Raw genomic sequence first — 18,394 nt, 5'->3', positions numbered from 1 at the left:
CTGGTTCGAAGCTGCATCCCTTCAGTCTCTGCCTCCACTGGCATATGGCATTCTCTCCCCTTCCCTGTGTCTTTGTTCCTGTTCCTCTCCTTTTTCTATAATGACACCTGTCATATTGGGTTACGGGCCCACCTACCCTAGTATAGTCTCATCTTAACTGATTATATCTGTACTGATCTTCTTTCCAAATAACGTCATTCTGTTGCTGCCTTCCTTTGTATGTTGTTCTTAAGGAGACATGAAGCTTAAATTTTTTGCATGTATTAAAGAAGTTTGATAGTTTTGCTTGGAAGCCATGAGGATTTTTTTTTTTTGTCTTTAAAGTCTAGCAATATTACTAGTATATATCTCAGGTTTGAGATTTTATCATTCTGGAGTAAGTTTCCAAGTAATGCTGACAGACAATTCTCCATGGATTGTTCATGGCTCTATACAGATTGTGAGTGAGGCACGTATTATTATTTGTTCAGTCTGTCTTTTCAAGGGAGTTTGTATAGCAAACAACCTCAGGAGATAGAAATGGTGTCTTGTCCAAAACCAAGGGAAGACATGCTTACTACATAATATTATGGAGCAAAGGGAAAAAATGCTTCCTACCCATTATAAAAGATTTGGGCTCCCTAAGTGCAGGGATCTTTCTCATAACATTGTGCTAATGTCTTCTGGCCCCTCTTTACATCACTCTGTGAACACTGGGGCTTGGGGAAAAGAATTCAAATGAAATTTTGTTTTTAAATTGAAGGGCAGAAAAAAACCAAAAATAATAAAAATAAAATAATGAAAGAAGTAAAATAGTTTTGGAAAAAAGTAATCAAAAATTTCATTTAAATGTATTTCTTCTTGCACACCTAGTGATTTCTTCTTTATTTCTAAAATTGTATTGCCTTTTTCTTCCATTTCTTTCCTGAGTTTAGTCAACTCTTACTACATTTCTTCTCACATTTTATTCATTTGTTTTTAATTTTTGAATTTCTGATTCCAGCTTTTTGGAATCTTCAAATGCCTTTTAAAGTGTATTTAACTCAGAATGAAACATTTTATTATTAGCTTCTTCTAGTTGGTGGGTTTTGTTAGGAGGAGAATTTGTATTTTCTAGTAGTCTTGCATGGCATTGGTTTATTTTTCATTTTTTATGTTTCCCTAAGTATTATGTGTACAGGTTCATAGTTTAAGTGTACCCTCTTCTGTCAGTTTAGTGAAGTTCAGTTTGTTTATAGATGAGAGGAATGGAGTATCTTGGTATATCTTGTTCATTTTTCATCTCTGTAGGATCAGTATTTTTCTTCTCTAATTTACAGCTTTTCCCGCATTGTCACAACTACAAAAGACATTATTAATCTCTATCTGATTACCTTTTACAAGCTATGCTTCTCTGAAGCTGTCAATTCCGGTCCTGATCTTTTTTTTTTTTTTTTTTTTTTTTTTTTGCCCCTTTTTCTTGGCTGATGCTATGAGCTACTATGTTCCAGTTTAAAGTTTTTGTTTTTCTCCTATTGTCGTTTTTATACTGTTTTCCCCAAGCCCCAGTGTTCACAGAGCAATGTAAAGAGGGTCGGAAGACATTAGCACAATGTTATAGGAAAGAACCCTGCACTTAGGGAACCCAAATCTTTTATAATGGGTAGGAAGCATTTCTTCCCCTTGCTCCACTATATAACACAGTAAGCATGCCTTCTCTTGCTTTTGGACAAGATTTGTGTTCAGTATTTTGCACTTACTGTCAAACGTTTTTCTGGCAGTGGTTTTTTAGTGCTTTGTCTATGCCGTCTTCTCCCTTTTTCCCTTTTCATAGATTCTCTTTTCTTCTCTTCTCTACACTTTACCCTACAGACCTTCAACAGCAGCAAAAGCTCTGTTGGAATGTGGTGCTTATTTTTTAACTTACAGTTAGTTTGTGGTAGTCATTGTCTCCTAGTAATGTGAAGGAGTGGATCATGGGTGATTTTATTTGCTTGCCTTCTCAAATCACTGGTTTTGGAGATGAAGTATGAAACTAAACAGATTCAAGCAGCTGCCATTATTTTTCAGACCTGGAAACTCTCCCTTACTCTAAGTATTTTAAAAGTCCATTTTTGTGTCTTTTTTGACCCATGAGTTATTTAGAAGTGTGTTTTTAAATTTCAAAATGCATGGGGTATTATAATTATTTTGTTTATTTATTTCTCATTTTATTGCATTGGGTTCATATATGTGGTCTCTCTATCACTGATTCTTTGAAATGTATAGAGATCTAATTAATGAACTACTTTTTGGTTAGTTTTTATTCATGATTCTTGTGTGCTTGAGAAGGATGCCCCAGTTTCTTGCTATATGATTCTACATATATGTTCACTAAATCAAGTTTATCTTACTATCCAAATGTCCTTAAAAACGTGTGTCTGCTTGAGCTATTCATTACTGAGAGAGGGATGTCAAAAATTTCCCAGTGTGATGTGTCTTTGTCAATTTATCCTTTTTGGTCTGTCAAATTTTGCTTTATATATTTTGAGACTACATTATGAAGTATATTAATGTTTATAATGATTATCTCTTTTTACTAAGTTGAAGATTTTACCATTATATCTTGATTATTTTCACCTTTAAAAAATATAATATTAATATGGCCATACCAGCTTGGTTATGGTTATTTTACCTGGCAAATATCTTTTCCTATTCTTTTATTTTTTACCTTTTCATATGCTTTAACTTCAATGTGGCTTTTGCAAGCAGAATATGTATTGATTTTTCCCTCAGTTTAATTGAAGCATAATGGATTTTAAATTTTAATATGATAATTCTATCTTGTAACTAGAATGTGGTGATTTTATGTTGTGATTGTAGATATTTATGTAGAAAAATTTATCCAGTGATATTTATATTATAAAGCGCATTTACCATGTGCTTTATATTTACCTTGCTTTTACTATTTTTATTTTTTAAGTTTAGAGTTTTTTTAAAGAAACTGATTTGCTATGAAAAAACATTTATCTAGAGTTTAGTTGTTCTATCAATTGCACTTCAGTATTTTCTTCTATCAGATCCAAATAGTATTAAATGTTTTGATAAATACTTGTGTGCATATATATATATATGTATATATATATGTATGTATACACTATGTCTTTTTTTCTTATAATAAACATATTTTACTTCTGTATTCTAAAAATTATTTGGAAATAGTTTAATATATAGAGAAACAAATAAATAATACTTTTATGGAAATCATGTTATTTTTACAGCCACGTGGCCTTACCAACAGCCATACTGTGGAAGTGGTCTGAAGGCATAGCAGAATATCCCCAACCTGCCTCCCCTAAATATTTTCACCTGTGATGAGCAAATAGCTGCCAAGCAAGAATGGATGCTAGCAGGGGTGTCTGAGCTGAGGCTCTATGGTAGAGTTGCCAGATTTAGCAAATAAAATTATCATATGGGATATACTTAAAATTTTCTTTTTTTTTTTATGATTTAATGTCTTTTATTTTTTTTTTTAATTTTTTTTTATTACATTTTAGGTTTTGGGGTACATGTGAAAAACATGCAAAGTTGTTGCATAGGTGCATTCATGGCAGTGTGATTTGCTGCCTCCCTCCCCCTCACCCATATCTGGCATTTCTCCCCATGCTATCCCTCCCAAACTCCCCCCCCCGCTGTCCCCCCCACTCCCCCACAACAGACCCCCGTGTATAGTGCTCCCCTCCCTGTGTCCATGTGTTCTCATTGTTCAACACCCTCCTATGAGTGAGAACATGTGGTGTTTGGTTTTGTGTTCTTGTGTCAGTTTGCTGAGAATGATGGTTTCCAGGTTCATCCATGTCCCTACAAAGGACGAGAACTCCTCATTTTTAATGGCTGCATAATATTCCATGGTGTATATGTGCCACATTTTTCCTGTCCAGTCTATCATCGATGGGCATTTGGGTTGGTTCCAGGTCTTTGCTATTGTAAACTGTGCTGCAATGAACATTCGTGTGCATGTGTCCTTATAGTAGAACGATTTATAATCCTTTGGATATATGCCCAGTAATGGGATTGCTGGGTCAAATGGAATTTCTATTTCTAGGTCCTTGAGGAATCGCCACACTGTTTTCCACAGTGGTTGAACTAATTTACACTCCATAGCCAAGTCAATTCTAAGCAAAAAGAACAAAGCAGGAGGCATCACACTACCGGACTTCAAACTCTACTACAAGGCTACGGTAACCAAAACAGCATGGTACTGGTACCAAAACAGAGATATAGACCAATGGAACAGAACAGAGGCGTCGGAGGTGACACAACATATCTACAACCACCCGATCTTTGACAAACCTGATAAAAACAAGCAATGGGGAAAGGATTCCCTGTTCAATAAGTGGTGTTGGGAAAACTGGCTAGCCATATGCAGAAAGCAGAAACTGGACCCCTTCCTGACACCTTACACTAAAATTGACTCCAGATGGATTAAAGACTTAAACATAAGGCCTAACACCATAAAAACACTAGAAGGAAACCTAGGCAAAACCATTCAGGACATAGGCGTAGGCAAGGACTTTATGACCAAAACACCAAAAGCATTGGCAACAAAAGCCAAAATAGACAAATGGGACCTAATCAAACTCCACAGCTTCTGCACGGCAAAAGAAACAGTCAATAGAGTGAATCGGCAACCAACAGAATGGGAAAAATACTTAAAATTTTCACATTGTTTATCTGAGTTTCATATATAACTGGGTGTCCTGCATTTTGTTTGACCCTACCCTATGAGTAAGACCCGATTCATTTCACTGGAGAGTGCAGGGAAGCAAGGTGGCTCTTCCTTGCAAGCCCCTGACCTCTCTCTGCTGAATGTGCCTGAGAAGGGTCAGAAATGTGTACTCTCCTTTTAGACACCCAGCTCATCATCCCTTTTTTGCCAGCATTTTGTCAGGGTCCCTTTCAGCATTTAATCTAGGGAATGAGGGCACTGTTCCCATGTGGTTTTCAAACTAATAGAGCTGACATCCTAGAACTCCCACCTGGTCCCTTTCCAACAATGCCACACAACCTGCCCTACCCCCTCACCCAGACTTTCTGCCAAGGTCAGGAGGCTTCAGAAGCTAGAACAGACCAGGAAAACCCTACACAGAAGGATTGTGGCCTGACATTGCCTTATCCCTGAGCTCAAGAAAGGACTGCTAATGAATTTCCCGCATAGGACTTTCCTTGCTAAAAGAACAAATTCCTTGATTCCGGCGAGTATAGATTTCTCAAAATCTTCCTGGAAATTTTGATCATTCCCCCTCTAATTCTTATCTATGAGTTTTCCTGCTCACAATTAGTCAGAAGTCTCCATTGTTTTCTCTTCTATCCCAAACTAATTATAATAAGCTAATAATTTACTCCTTTGTGCAAAACTCTAAGTTCCCCATATATTCTTCCATTATGTCTGTGATGGCTGTCTCTCAGTACAGCTCTGACTGGGAAAAGCATGATCTCTGACCCTAACTGGCTTGGCTTTGGGGTCTAGAGTTATCATTTACCTGCTGTGTGACATTGACCAATTCACTGAGTTTCTCTGAAACTTCTATGACTCATTTATAAAATGGGACTAGTAAGAGTGATTTCTTTGAACCAGACCTTATTCTATGAGAAACCACTCAAATAATGGGGGTAAAAATGCAAACTTTATATTTGAACCAGATCTTACCCTTTTAGAAGCCATACAGATTAAAGGTCAAAAATTATATCTGCTTGAGCTACAAGCTTCTTTTGCAGCAGAACTAGGGACTGGTAAACCAGATTACAACACACACATGCAGTGGGATGCTAGACAGGGATTAAAAATGATCATGTTTTTTAATCCTCATGATTATAAGAGGTGACTTTATTTTAGTGAGAAAAGAAAGATGGGAAATAGTATGTATAACATGCTACCTTTTGTATAAGAAAGGGAGAATATAAAAGTATTTTAATTGCTTGTTTTACATAAACAATACACAAGAACTTAATAAAAGTGATTACTCTGGTGTGAGGATGGGAGGTGTTGGTAGCAAAATGTTGTGGTTTAGGACAGTTCTAGAAATGAGATTTTTCACTATATACCATTTGGTATTGTTTTTATTTTAGAATCATGTGAATATAAAACTCATTAATAATAAAAATTAAAAGTTGGACATTTTTAAAAATTAAAAATAAAGCCTACTACTTATGTTGTAAGATAAATGAGATTGTGTGTAGCGTGTTTTTATTGTATGTGTGTATGTGTGTGTGCCTGTGTGTAGTACCCAGAAATGTACATGGAATATAATAAGTGTTCATTAAATGTAGCATTCTTCTCTTTTATATGGTTTTGTTTCTAGCTATAAAAATATATCTTTTGATGTGAGAAAATTTTGCAAGTTAAAGAAAACTTTCAGGAAAAAAGAATAACCTATTATTTCAGCACTCCAAGATTAATCTGTTAATATTTTGTATATTGCTTATCAATCTTTATATTTTATGTAATGTTTACATAAGGCAATATACATAATTTTTTATCATGTGTTTACCTTAAAGCAAAACCATCTCTTGCAACTTGTGTTTTTAATATCTGCAGTATACTCCATCATATCAATGACCTTTGTCATCTGTTTCCTGTACACATCTCCACTGCCCTGCAAGTTCCTTGAGGGTAGGGGCTACATCTTATTCATCTTTGTGTCCCCTATATCTGTTATGTAGAGAGATCTTGATCAGTGACTGTTGAATAAATGCACAAATTAATTATCTGAAAATTATCTAAGTAGCTTCTGATTGTTGGGTATTTGGGTGATTTCCTATTGCTTTTAGTCCCCTAAATAATGCTAGCACAGTCATTCCTATACATAAATCACAAATTACGAAGCATATCTTTACTTGTTTCCTTAGGTGAAATTTTTAGAAGTGGAATTATTGGCTCAATGGGTAGGAAAAAAGTTTAAAGTTGTTGAAATCACATTTCTAATTTGCCTTCCAAAAAGCTGTCCCAGTATGCACTCTCAGCAGCTACTTAGGGAAGGCTGGGCACTGATACTCACTGACATTAAGAACTCTCATTCCTTTAACTTTTGTTCATCACATGGGAAAGAAAAGAGCATCCAACTACCATCACTTAAATTTCTTTAATTTTTTAGTGAGTTTGAACAGGTTTTCAAATTTTATTAGACACAATTTTTTTCTTTTTTGTCAGTTGTTTGCTCCTATACTTGTCCATCTATCTACTTGAGCCTTCATGGTTTTTGCCATATCTTACCATTTTAAATTTTGAATCTCTGTTTCTCTCACTTTATATAAGTTACTTAATTGTCTCCAGGGAATTTTTTAGACCTGTAGGGAAGATTTTTAGCGTAGAAAATTTCCAATAGACCCCAAAGTATAAAAAATGGTACAATAAACCCCTATATTCCCATCATCCAACTTCAATAATTCTAAACACTTTGGTGATCTTGTTTTATCTGTTTATCTATTTCTTCCCTAACACACACATATAGACACTCTTTGTTTCACCCAGAGTATTTTAGGCAAATCCTAGACATCATAGCATTTTACCCATAAATAACCAAGGAATTCTTAAACTACGGTATGAATATTTCTATTTTTGTAAGTCTATAGATTGACTTGACAACAAGGAGTTTGTTTATAACATTTGAGAATCCTGCCCTCTGTCATGCCTCTACATTTAATTGATTCTTTCTTATTACAAAATGTGGCCTTTATTCTTCTTCAGCCCACTCGCACGTACTCCATGGTTATTGGTTAAATATCACAGCCATGCCATCAGGACAAATGAATAGCCAAGGCCTTGTCAAAGTCACCCAGATATGGAGGAGAGGAGAATCATCAATTTGCATTTGCTGAGCACATAAACAGCTAGTTTCTCAGGCCTGTGTTTCTGCTAACTGATCACCCACTTTAATCAAACTTATAATTCAATTGCACTAACACTATTAACTCTTAATTCATCTCATTAAATAACAGTTCATATTGAGAGAGAGAAATTCTCCTCTCCCTGTTAAGTGGGGATTTCTTTGCCACTCTGGAAGCAGTAAAACCCCTTGCCCTCCCCTTTGCAGACTGGGCTTGGTGTTCTAAGCGGAACTCCAAGATGGTGACAGTATTTTTATTTCCTCTATGGGAATCATTTATTTCATCTCAAATCTCAGTGGAAATCCTAATCTGAGCAGGCTGACTCAAATGTGAAGACTATGGGACGACAGCATGAAGAAGAAAGAGAAAGGGGTCAGGGGAGAGGGAGGGAGAGAGAGATCATGAGGAAAACATGTCTGCAAGATAGCAAAAGTAGTTTTTTAAAAATAAGTGCTTGCAAAGACATAACTGCAGCCAGGCTGGAAGAGGAGAAGGCCATGCTAGCCCCGTGCTCCCGCCGGCAGTTCCCTGTGCTAATCCCAGTGAGAGCAACAGGAGCCGCAAGAATCTGAGCTGCCTGCCTGACTTCAGCATCTGGCGCTGGAGGCTGGGGCTGTGGATCCGGGGAAGTTATGTCGTGTGGGTGAAGAAATACCAGCTTGTCAAAGCCCAGGACCAGCCGTGGCCGGGATCCCGAGCCTTCTTCAGAAAAGTCTAAATGCCCTTTATTGACCAGTACTTGTATTCAGGTCAAGCTACTGCCCTGTACTGGCCCCTAGCATCTCCTGGGCTGGTGTGGTATGCTGCAGGGAGGGAGAGTGAGGCAGGGAGGCAGCTCGCCTCAGGGGACATTCTTGCTCTGTGTGTTTGTGTGTGCGTGTGTGTGTCTGTGTCTGTGTGTCTGTGTCCAGCTTCAGGAACTGGAAGTTACAGAGCACCTCATTCAAAGTAAAGCCTGCTGTCAAGTGGTAAACAAGGAGGATTCTGGGGGATTAAAATGTCAAGCCTGACCCAAAGCCGGACCTTTACTAATGTGCATGGTGGCCGGGTGGCGCCCAGAAAGGTTTTGAAAGGCTTGAGGCCGGCACGAGGTGTGTGAAACCAGAGCTCTGCCTTTCCGTGGAAAAAGCCAGGGAGAATAAGAAGGAGACAGATTCTCTCGCCATGGAACGTGTTTAAAGAAGAATCTTTTGAATTAAAATAGATGCACTCCCAAAATAATCTTGTTTTGAAACATCAGAAATCTTAGGAAGAGGAAAAAGGCTATCAATATACTTACCCTTTGAATCTGTTATGGCCCTTGCTATTTATAATGTATTTTTCCTCCATGTGGCTTAAAATAATCAACAAACATTATCACATTAACTCTTGCAATCCCCCTGTACTTCTACAGACTCCTGTCCTTCAGGGCCACAGAGGACACCATCCTGGCTCTGGTGGCTGCGGCCTCTGCTGCCCTCACTTCTCTGAGCCCCCTGGCCTGCCAGGGCCTGTGAGAACCTCTTGGTCACCATTGTTCGGCGTCTTTCCTCATCTGTGCTAATGCCAGGTAGCAGAAAGCCTGCTGGAGGGAGACACTGGAGCACCAAACCAACAAGACCCTAACAACTCTGAGGCCTGTCTCTGCTGCTGTCAGCAATAAAGTTCTGGTGCTTACAAGTCAGTTAATTTTTGCCAAGTAACTTAGAGCAAAGTAAAGTAATCTGAAGAGAGGGTACAAAATGGCAGCTCACACAATATGTAAGTATTAACTTTTAAAACTCAGGAGAATGCACATAAAAATCCATATTGTCAACTTGTTTTGGAAAAGTAAAAACCTGGCAGTTAGGACTGGTGCTCCCACATGTCAGCTCTTGTTGGGATTGGGTGGCCCTGCCCCTTCAGTGGGGAGCAGGGATCTTCAAGAGATGCTGTGAGTTCCTGAGTGGCCACAGCGCTCATACATATTTGGGGCTGACAGCACATTTTAAAGAACAAAAATACAAAATTACATCCAAAATTAAGTGCAAAATGAATATCTATTTAGAGTGACAAAAAAATTATAGATGATTGCAAATTTGATGACAAATATCAATGACAATTATAAATCACAGAATTATGACAAACTCACATAGGTTGAAAACTTCAGAAAAAGCTTATATTTTAAAAAACTTCATTGCCTGACATGCTTCTATAGTGCTTTTTTTATTTTTAAAGGTTTTGGCTGCATACCCTTTGATTAAGGTTTCCATATGAAAATGATTTTGTAGTATTTTAGATATTATTTAGAGAGTAGATAGAAATTTATTATTTCCTCCAGATCAGCTGGTTGAAGCTTGTTTTAAATTATTGATAGTTTAGAAAAGCTTTTTTTAAAGCCTCACCTCTCATTATTGGTAACATCATGTGCATTTTGGGATTGTTGTCAAATTTAGGAAAACTTTTATCAAATTTTTTCATATATGAGCTATTGCAGTTGTATTTGTGCTTTAAAAAACTGCAATAGGCCCGTACCAGTAACATAAGAATCCTAATCAATTCTATTTTACATTATTCCCATCAGAAATGAAAAAAGGATTTATAGTACAAATATGATTTTATGTTCTGTCTTATCGAGCATGTTCCTCTGTAAGTGAACTTCTCTTTTGACTAGGCATTCATGGGAGCTGCAGCTTTCACTTACAATTTTATATGCCTAATGGCCAGAAGATAATCCCACAGAATGCTGCAGGTTCTGTACATTTCAAAGCTTGTTTTTCCTGCATTACCCACCTACTTCTGGAGCTGGGTGCCAATGGGCACATTCATGTCACGATGCTGAGAGAGTTTGCAGAGTGGGCAGTGAAAATATTTTTGGAATCCATTCCTATACCAACATGGCCAGCAATGACTTATCCTTGAGAGTGATGCAAATCACAGAAATATATTCCACTAAACCTAAACTAAACACATCCTAACTCAAACTCCCTTAGCAGATACCAGAAAAGCCCTTGGCCATTCTAATGCCACCTGACAGAAAGAGAAGTTTTACAGAACAGAAGAGAGAAAGAACAGTGACCATGGGGTCTTACAATTATATTTAAAACTTCTCACCTTTCCAAATTCAGCAAGAAATGTAGAACCACATAGGCACATCTAAGGTCCCTCCCATGGTCTTGACAGTGGCCTGGTGAGCGAGGGGCCTGATTTGAAGTTTCACTTGCCTCCCAGGGAATCAACCTCGGCTGGTGGATAATAGCAATCTCACTCCCCTGCCTTCTTGAATGGAAAATAAGGAGTTGGAAAAACTTGTAGAGATGCTGGATTGTCACATCACCCACAGCCCTTAGGATCTAAGCCACAGACCTGTGTAAGCACTCTGCTGCAGTTGTGGTGATTGTCAATTATTGTAGTGACTTGCTTCTCCAAAACAGTCTTTTAGAGTTTTGTTAAAATCTGTATCTTGTGGAGGAAATGCATCTTACATACAGTCATTGCCCACCAGATATGCCCCACACCCAGAAAAATGGCAGAGGACCACTGTGCTGGTGCAAGGCCTTTATATTACAGATAGAGAGAGGTGAGAGCTGCTACAAGATTGTTGGGCCAGGATTAGACACCTCCTAAGCCCTCCTTACCCCAGAGCTCTTTCCACTAGTTCAGAGCAGAGTCTCAACTTTAAGGTGGTTCCATAACTCCTTCTCATACCCAGTGAAATACCACATGCACAGCCTTCAGATGAGTCTTTCCTAGTATATTGGTCAGCTCTTGCTCTAATAATGTTGCATAGACCAACAGCCCCAAACCCTTTGGCTTGAAACAATTATCATTTACTTTCAGGGATCTACGGGTGAACTAGATAAGCTAGTTTAGTGCTGCAGAATTGCGGACCTAGTTTTGTTACACATATTTCTTATCCTTTGTACCAGAGGGCTAGAGGTATATTCTTCTCAGGGTGATGGCAGGGGTACAAGACGGTAAACAGAAATAGTGAAATCTCTTAAGTCTTAAGGCTTGGAACTAGCACACTATGGCTGTCATCCACATGCCACTGGTCAAAGCAAATTATATGGTCAATTTCAAAATCAAGGGTGAAAAATACACTCCACTCATAAGGAGACTACGGCAAGGGTGTGGACACAGGGAGGGGTGAAAAATTGGGGCCAATAATTCATTCTACCATACCTCTGAAGGAGAACAGATGACAGATGAGTGAAGCCAGCAGCCATAAGGATGAGGTAACTGGAAGTGCCACAGACAACACAGCTTTAGCAGGGCATTTGGCAAGGGCAAATGTGGACAGCCGAGTGGACTTATTGCTAAACCACTGTGCCCAAAGAAGACTGACTAATAGATAGTCGTCCATCTGGAAAAGGCTTGCAGTGGCATGCTATTAGCTTTTGCTCTGTTCTACTGTTTTCATTCACATCTTGGTTGTAAGCATTGGAATAATTTTTATTGAATTTCAGAGATATACAGCTGAGCAGCATGACTAGTGCCCCCAATAGCAATATCAAAATTCAAATCAGTATCAACAGGCTGAATATATGGGCCTAAAACAACAACAGTGAATAAATAAATAAAGGAACTAACATTTACTGAATACCTGCTACATGCCAGGCACACTTTTTTAAAATCATTGCAACAACACTTTGAAGCAGGTATTATTATTCTCTTTTCTTAGATTACATAATGGCATCCTAGAAAAATAATAACAAACTACATCCTAATCAAGCAGAACAAAGAAAGTAAAAATTAGAAGGAAATGAATAAAAGAGGGGATAGAAAAAGAATACAAAAATCAACAAAACCAAAATTGGTTATTTAAAACGATCAACCAAATTGACAAACCTTTAGCTAGACTGATCAAGAAAAAAAGAGAGAGGACTCAAATTATTAAATCAGAAATGAGAGAGAAGACATCACTACCAACCTTACAGAAGTAAAAGGGATTATAGGAGAATACTATAAACAACTGTAAGCCAACAAATTAAGATAACTTAAGTGAAATGAACAAATTTCTAGAAAGATATACATGTCCAAGACTTGGGAAGATATAGAAAATCTGAATAGACCTATAACAAGTAAAGACATCAAATATGTAATCTTAAAACTTCCCATAAAGAACAGTCCAAGCCTGGAGGGATTCACTGGTGAATTCTATTAAGTATTCAAAAAGAATTAATACAAAATTCTTCACAAACTCTTTAAAAAAAGGAGAAGAGAGGGAAACACTTTCCAACTCATTCTGTGAAGCCAATATTACCTTAATGCCAAAACCAAATAAAAATATCTCAAGGAAAAGAGAAACTGGTATTTCTTATCAAAATAGATGGAAAACCCTCAACAAAATACTAACAGACCAAATCCAGCAACATTTTAAAAGAATGATATACTATTCACAAGTGGGATTTGTCCTGCAAATGCAGGTTGGTATAACATACAAAAATCAACTAATACATGACATCACATTAATAAAATAAAAGACAGAAAGCATACAATTATTTCAATATATGCATAAAAGGCATTTGGAAAAAATCAATACTCTTTCATAATGAAAACACTCAACTAGAAACATAAGGGAACTTCCTCAATCTAATTACGGAAATTTATTTCTTTTTAAATCCACAGCTAGCATCGTACCACATGGTGAAAGACTAAAAATGTTCCCTGAAAGATCAGGAACAAGTTAAGGATATCTGTTCTCACCACTTCTATTTAACATGTACTGGAGGCTCTAGTAAGAGCAATTAGGTAAGAGAAAGAAAAAAGGCATCAAGAGTAGAAAGGAGGAAGTAAAAATCTGCTTGTAGATTACATGATCCTGTATACAGAAATCCTAAGAAATCTACTAAAACACAATTGGAACTATAAACGAGTTCAGCAATGTGGCAGAATACAAGGTCAATATATTCAAATCAACTGTATTTTATACTAGTAACACTCCAAAATTGGAATTTTTTTAATGCTGTTTACAATAGCATCAAAAAGAATAAATACTTAGGTATACATTTAGCAAAAGAAATGCAAGACTTGTATGGCTTGTATGCTGACAACTACAAAGTGTTGGTGAAAAAATTAAGGAAGAGCTAAGTAGGTAGAAAGACATACCATGCTAATCATTTGGAAGACTTAATATTATTCAGATGGCAATACTCCCCAAATTAACCTACAGAGTCAACGCACTACCTATCAAAATCTCAACTTCTCTTTTTTGCATAAATGAGAACAAAATTCATGTGGAAATTTTAGAGTCCCAAAACAGCCGAAACAATCTTGAAAAAGGAAAACAAAATGGGAAGACTCACACTTCCCAATTTCAGTAGTTACTACAATGTACAGTAATCCATACTGTATGTGCTGGCATAAGGACAGACATATTGATCAATGAAATAGAATTGAGAGTCCAGAAATAAACTCTTGTATTTATGGTCAATCAATTTTTGACAAGGGTGCCAAGTCCATCAATGGGGAAAGAATAGCCTCTTTTACAAATGGTGCTGGAAAAACTGGATTTCCACATGCAGAAGAATGAAGTTGGACTATACCTCACACCATATACAAAAATTAATTCAAAATGTATCAATGAATCAAATGGATCAAATATAAGCACTTAAACCATAAAACTCACAGAAGAAAACACAGTAGTGAATCTTCATTATCTAAGGTTTGCTCTGAATTGTTTACATATGATACCAAAAGCACAAGCAGCAAAGGAAAAAATAGATAAATTAGACTTCGTCAAAATTAAAACCCTTTGTGCTTCAAAGGACATCATTAAGAAAGTGAAAAGACAAACCAAAGAATAGGAGAAAATATTTGCAAATCATATATTTTATATAGAACTTGTATCTATAATAAATAATCAATTCTTAAAAGCAAAAAGAAAAGTAACCACTTTTTAATGGACAAAAATTTTGAATAGACATTTCTCCAGAAGTATGTATAATGACCAATAGGAACTTGAAAAGATGCTCAGCATCACTGGTTATTAGAGAAATGCAAATCAAAACCACGGTGAGATACCACTTTACATCCACTAAGATGCTATAATAAAAAGACAATTGTGTTTGTAAAGAACTGAAGAAATTGAAACCCTCATACATTGCTGGTTGGAATGTAAAATGGTGCAGCCACTTTGGAAAATTGTTTGTTCCTCAAAAAGGTAAATATAGGGTTACCATACAACCCATCAATTCTACTCCTAGGTATATACCCAAGAGAAATGAAAACATATATCCTTAAAAACTCTTATGCATACATGTTCATACAGCATTATTTAATAACTGAAAAGTAGGAACAACCCAATTGATAGACAAGATATGATACATCTATGCAAGGAAATATTATTTGCCAGTAAGAAGGAAATGAAGTTCTGAAACATACTACAACGTGGTGAACCTTGAAAGCATTATAATAAGTAAAAGAAGTCAAGCATAAAAGATCACATACCTTATGATTCCATTTCTATGAAGTGTCCAGACAGATAATATACATAGAAACAGAAGATAGATTAATGATTGTTTAAGGCTGGGATAATGTTAGGAGAGAAATGGGAATTGACTGCTACTAGGTACAAAGGAGGACAAAAAATACCTATAACTAGATTGTGGTGATGATATCACAACCACGTGCACATACTAAAAAACATTAACTTGTATACTTAGATGGGTGAATTATGTGCCACATGACATACCTCAATAAAGCTCTTTAAAAAATAAACTTTCTATATGGGTGAGAAAAGAATCTATATCCTAGGAAAGTGCTTCTTATAATTTAATGTGCACACACATTACCTGGGGATTGTGTTAAATGCAGATTCTAATTCATAGGTTTGGGATAGAGCTTAAGATTCTGCATTTCTGGGTTGGGTGTGGTGGCTCACACCCATAATCCTAACACTTTGGGAGACTGAGGCAGAAGGATCCCTTGAGCCCAGGAGTTCAAGACCAGCCTGGGCAACATAGAGAGATCCTATCTCTATTTAAATAAAAAAAAAGATTCTACATCTCTAACAACTGCTTGATGAGAACAAGGTCTTGTACCACATCTTGAAGAACAAGGCCCTATGGTAGTTTATCAGCTTTCTCAGGGTTACACAGTCAGTGAATGAAGGAAGCCTGGATTCAAATTCATTTGACCACAGAATCCATACCCAGTGGTTAAGTGAAGGTCAGAGTAGACCTGGCTTCTCTACAACTGTTACAAAAAACAGGTTTTATATAACCATAACCTCAATATATCAAAAGTTCACCACAGCCACCAAAACTGTGAATGGAATCTTAAACTGAATTACTAGAGTGTCCATCCCAGTAAGGAAAGTGTAGCCTTGTGCACTCCAGTCTGATCAAATCCCCTTTGGAATCCAAGGTTCAGATGTGGAAGCCACGATTAAGAGGGGAATTAGAGAGATAAGCTATGGTTTGTCTAGAAGAAGGTAACCTGCATGATGAGAAGACTGGAAATCTTATCATAAGGTAAATAGATCAAAATCTAATGATTGGTAAGTTTTAAATTAAGGAGTAAAAATTCAGGCAAGCAAGAATGTCTTTAAACAAGACTATCCTATAAAAGAGAATGTGGATGTTTCCTCTCTGACCCAGAAGGCAGAACAAAAATTGAATGAGTTAGGTTGTAGAAAAGTCACTCCAATAAATATAAAACCAATACAATTACAAAAATTTAAAGTTCCTGATAATTCAGGACTCAGAAATCAAACACAAGTAGGCTTAAGCCAAATGGAAAGTTTATTTTTTCACCTAACATGAAAGTCCAGAGAAAGATTTTAGGCACTTAATCTTTCCATACTGTTTATCTCTATGTTGGCTTCATCATTAGGCATGTTCTCCTTCAGTGGTGGCAAGATGGCCACTGGCAGCACCAGGCTTAGATTATACCTACTTTAATAATCAGGAGAATGAATGGGTCTCCTTCCCAAGGGTGCCATCAAAATTCCCAGAACTGATTTTCATTGGACAGCTTGGGTCACATCCCCATTCATGAACCAATCATATGAACGCAGTGTGAAACATGAGGATTTACCAGACTTGGATTTAACAGACCCTCCACTAAAGCTGGGAGATGGGATCAGCCCTGACCAAACCACAAAGACTGAGAGACTGGAGGAGGAATGATTCTCCAAAGAAAAAGTAAGCTGAGTGCTCATTCCACAATAGAAGCTTGTCAGTAAAGTCAACAGATTTCCACAATCTGTAAATTAAACAGGTTCCTTTAGGAGGGAAGGAGGAGTGGGTTCCCATCACTGAAGACATCCAAGCAGAGGCTGAATAACCACCATCACTGCTGCCCAGTAAGGCGCAGTGGATGAGAGTCAAATCTTAGATCATCTTTCTTCTAAGGACAATGATTCTCTATTGTCTTCATTCTTGCTCTCAGGCAATTGCTTCTGCCCCAAAACACCTTTCATCATAAAGAAGCCTCCTAATTCACATTGCATAGAATTTTTTGGGCCCTAAGTAGAAGCATACTTATTTTCTTTTGTTTTCCCTCTTGAATCAGCCTTGTGGCCTAAACGCACACACACTATGTTACTGGCCCCTGTCTATGTCTTTGCCCTCACTAAATACTTCTCTCCCAGGAGACATTAAAATGATGCTCCAGCACAACATTAGCAACTCTTCTACACTACTCTTGTAGATCACCACTTACTTGAGACAAGGTGTTCTATTTTGCAAAAAGATAAGGTCACTCAAGCTAACTAAACAAAAGGGTGTGTGTGTGTGTGTGTATGTGTGCATACACATGCACATGTGTGGATGGATGGAGCAGGGTAACACTATACAGTTATGCAGTGTTTGAGGAGTTTGATGCAGAAATCACTGCCAACCTCAAGGAAGCTAAAAACTAACCGAGTTTCCACAGTCAGGATGGCCATGGGACTTTAGCAATAGAAGTTTACCAGCCTCATCCAGTGCTCTTCCATTGTTCACCACAGCCATTGTCTAAATGTTTGAATCTCTATACTCAGTACCAACTGACCTGCCTTTCACTGTCCTATTCCTAAGTCCTGAAAGAAGAATCTCATTGGACCAGCTCCCGTGTTGCTCCAGACAATAAACCAGACCTAGTCTAAGCCTCCCTACTTTTTCCAAATATCCATGGTCAAAAGGGGAGGCATGACACCTGACACAGATTTGGCAGCCCAGGCTGCCCTTCAATAAGTTTGTGCCCAGCACCTTCAGAAGGTGGTGCTCACCTAAGTAGCACCCTGAATCTGTGATGTGCATCCCTCCTTTTGTACTTGAGCGTTGCAGAGCAGATTTGGGTGTCCTGCCTAGCATTCTCCCTGTAAGTAACCAACCAACTGAAAGGGTGTAAAGTAATTGGCCATCCGAGAAAAACAAAATTATTGTCTTTTCAAATGACAGAAGCAGAGGAGACTGGCAAGACTGTTGTGCATGACTCTGAAGACAGTGCCAAGAGAGGAGTTTGGATTGTGAAAAGGATTTGGTGACTTTGCATGAAAGCACAGGTGTTCTCTGTACCTCTGGCCAATAAGAAGGGAAGGTTCAAATCTACATGTTCGTGCTCTACTCAGGGAGGGGCTTGGATATATGACAGACTAGACAGACCCTAGAAAACCCAAACTATA

Source organism: Aotus nancymaae, unplaced genomic scaffold (genome assembly GCF_030222135.1).
Source record: "Aotus nancymaae isolate 86718 unplaced genomic scaffold, 86718_ANA_hifiasm-v0.15.2.pri h1tg000019l, whole genome shotgun sequence".
NCBI lineage: Eukaryota > Metazoa > Chordata > Mammalia > Primates > Aotidae > Aotus > Aotus nancymaae.
Note: the sequence above shows the minus strand (reverse complement) of the source record.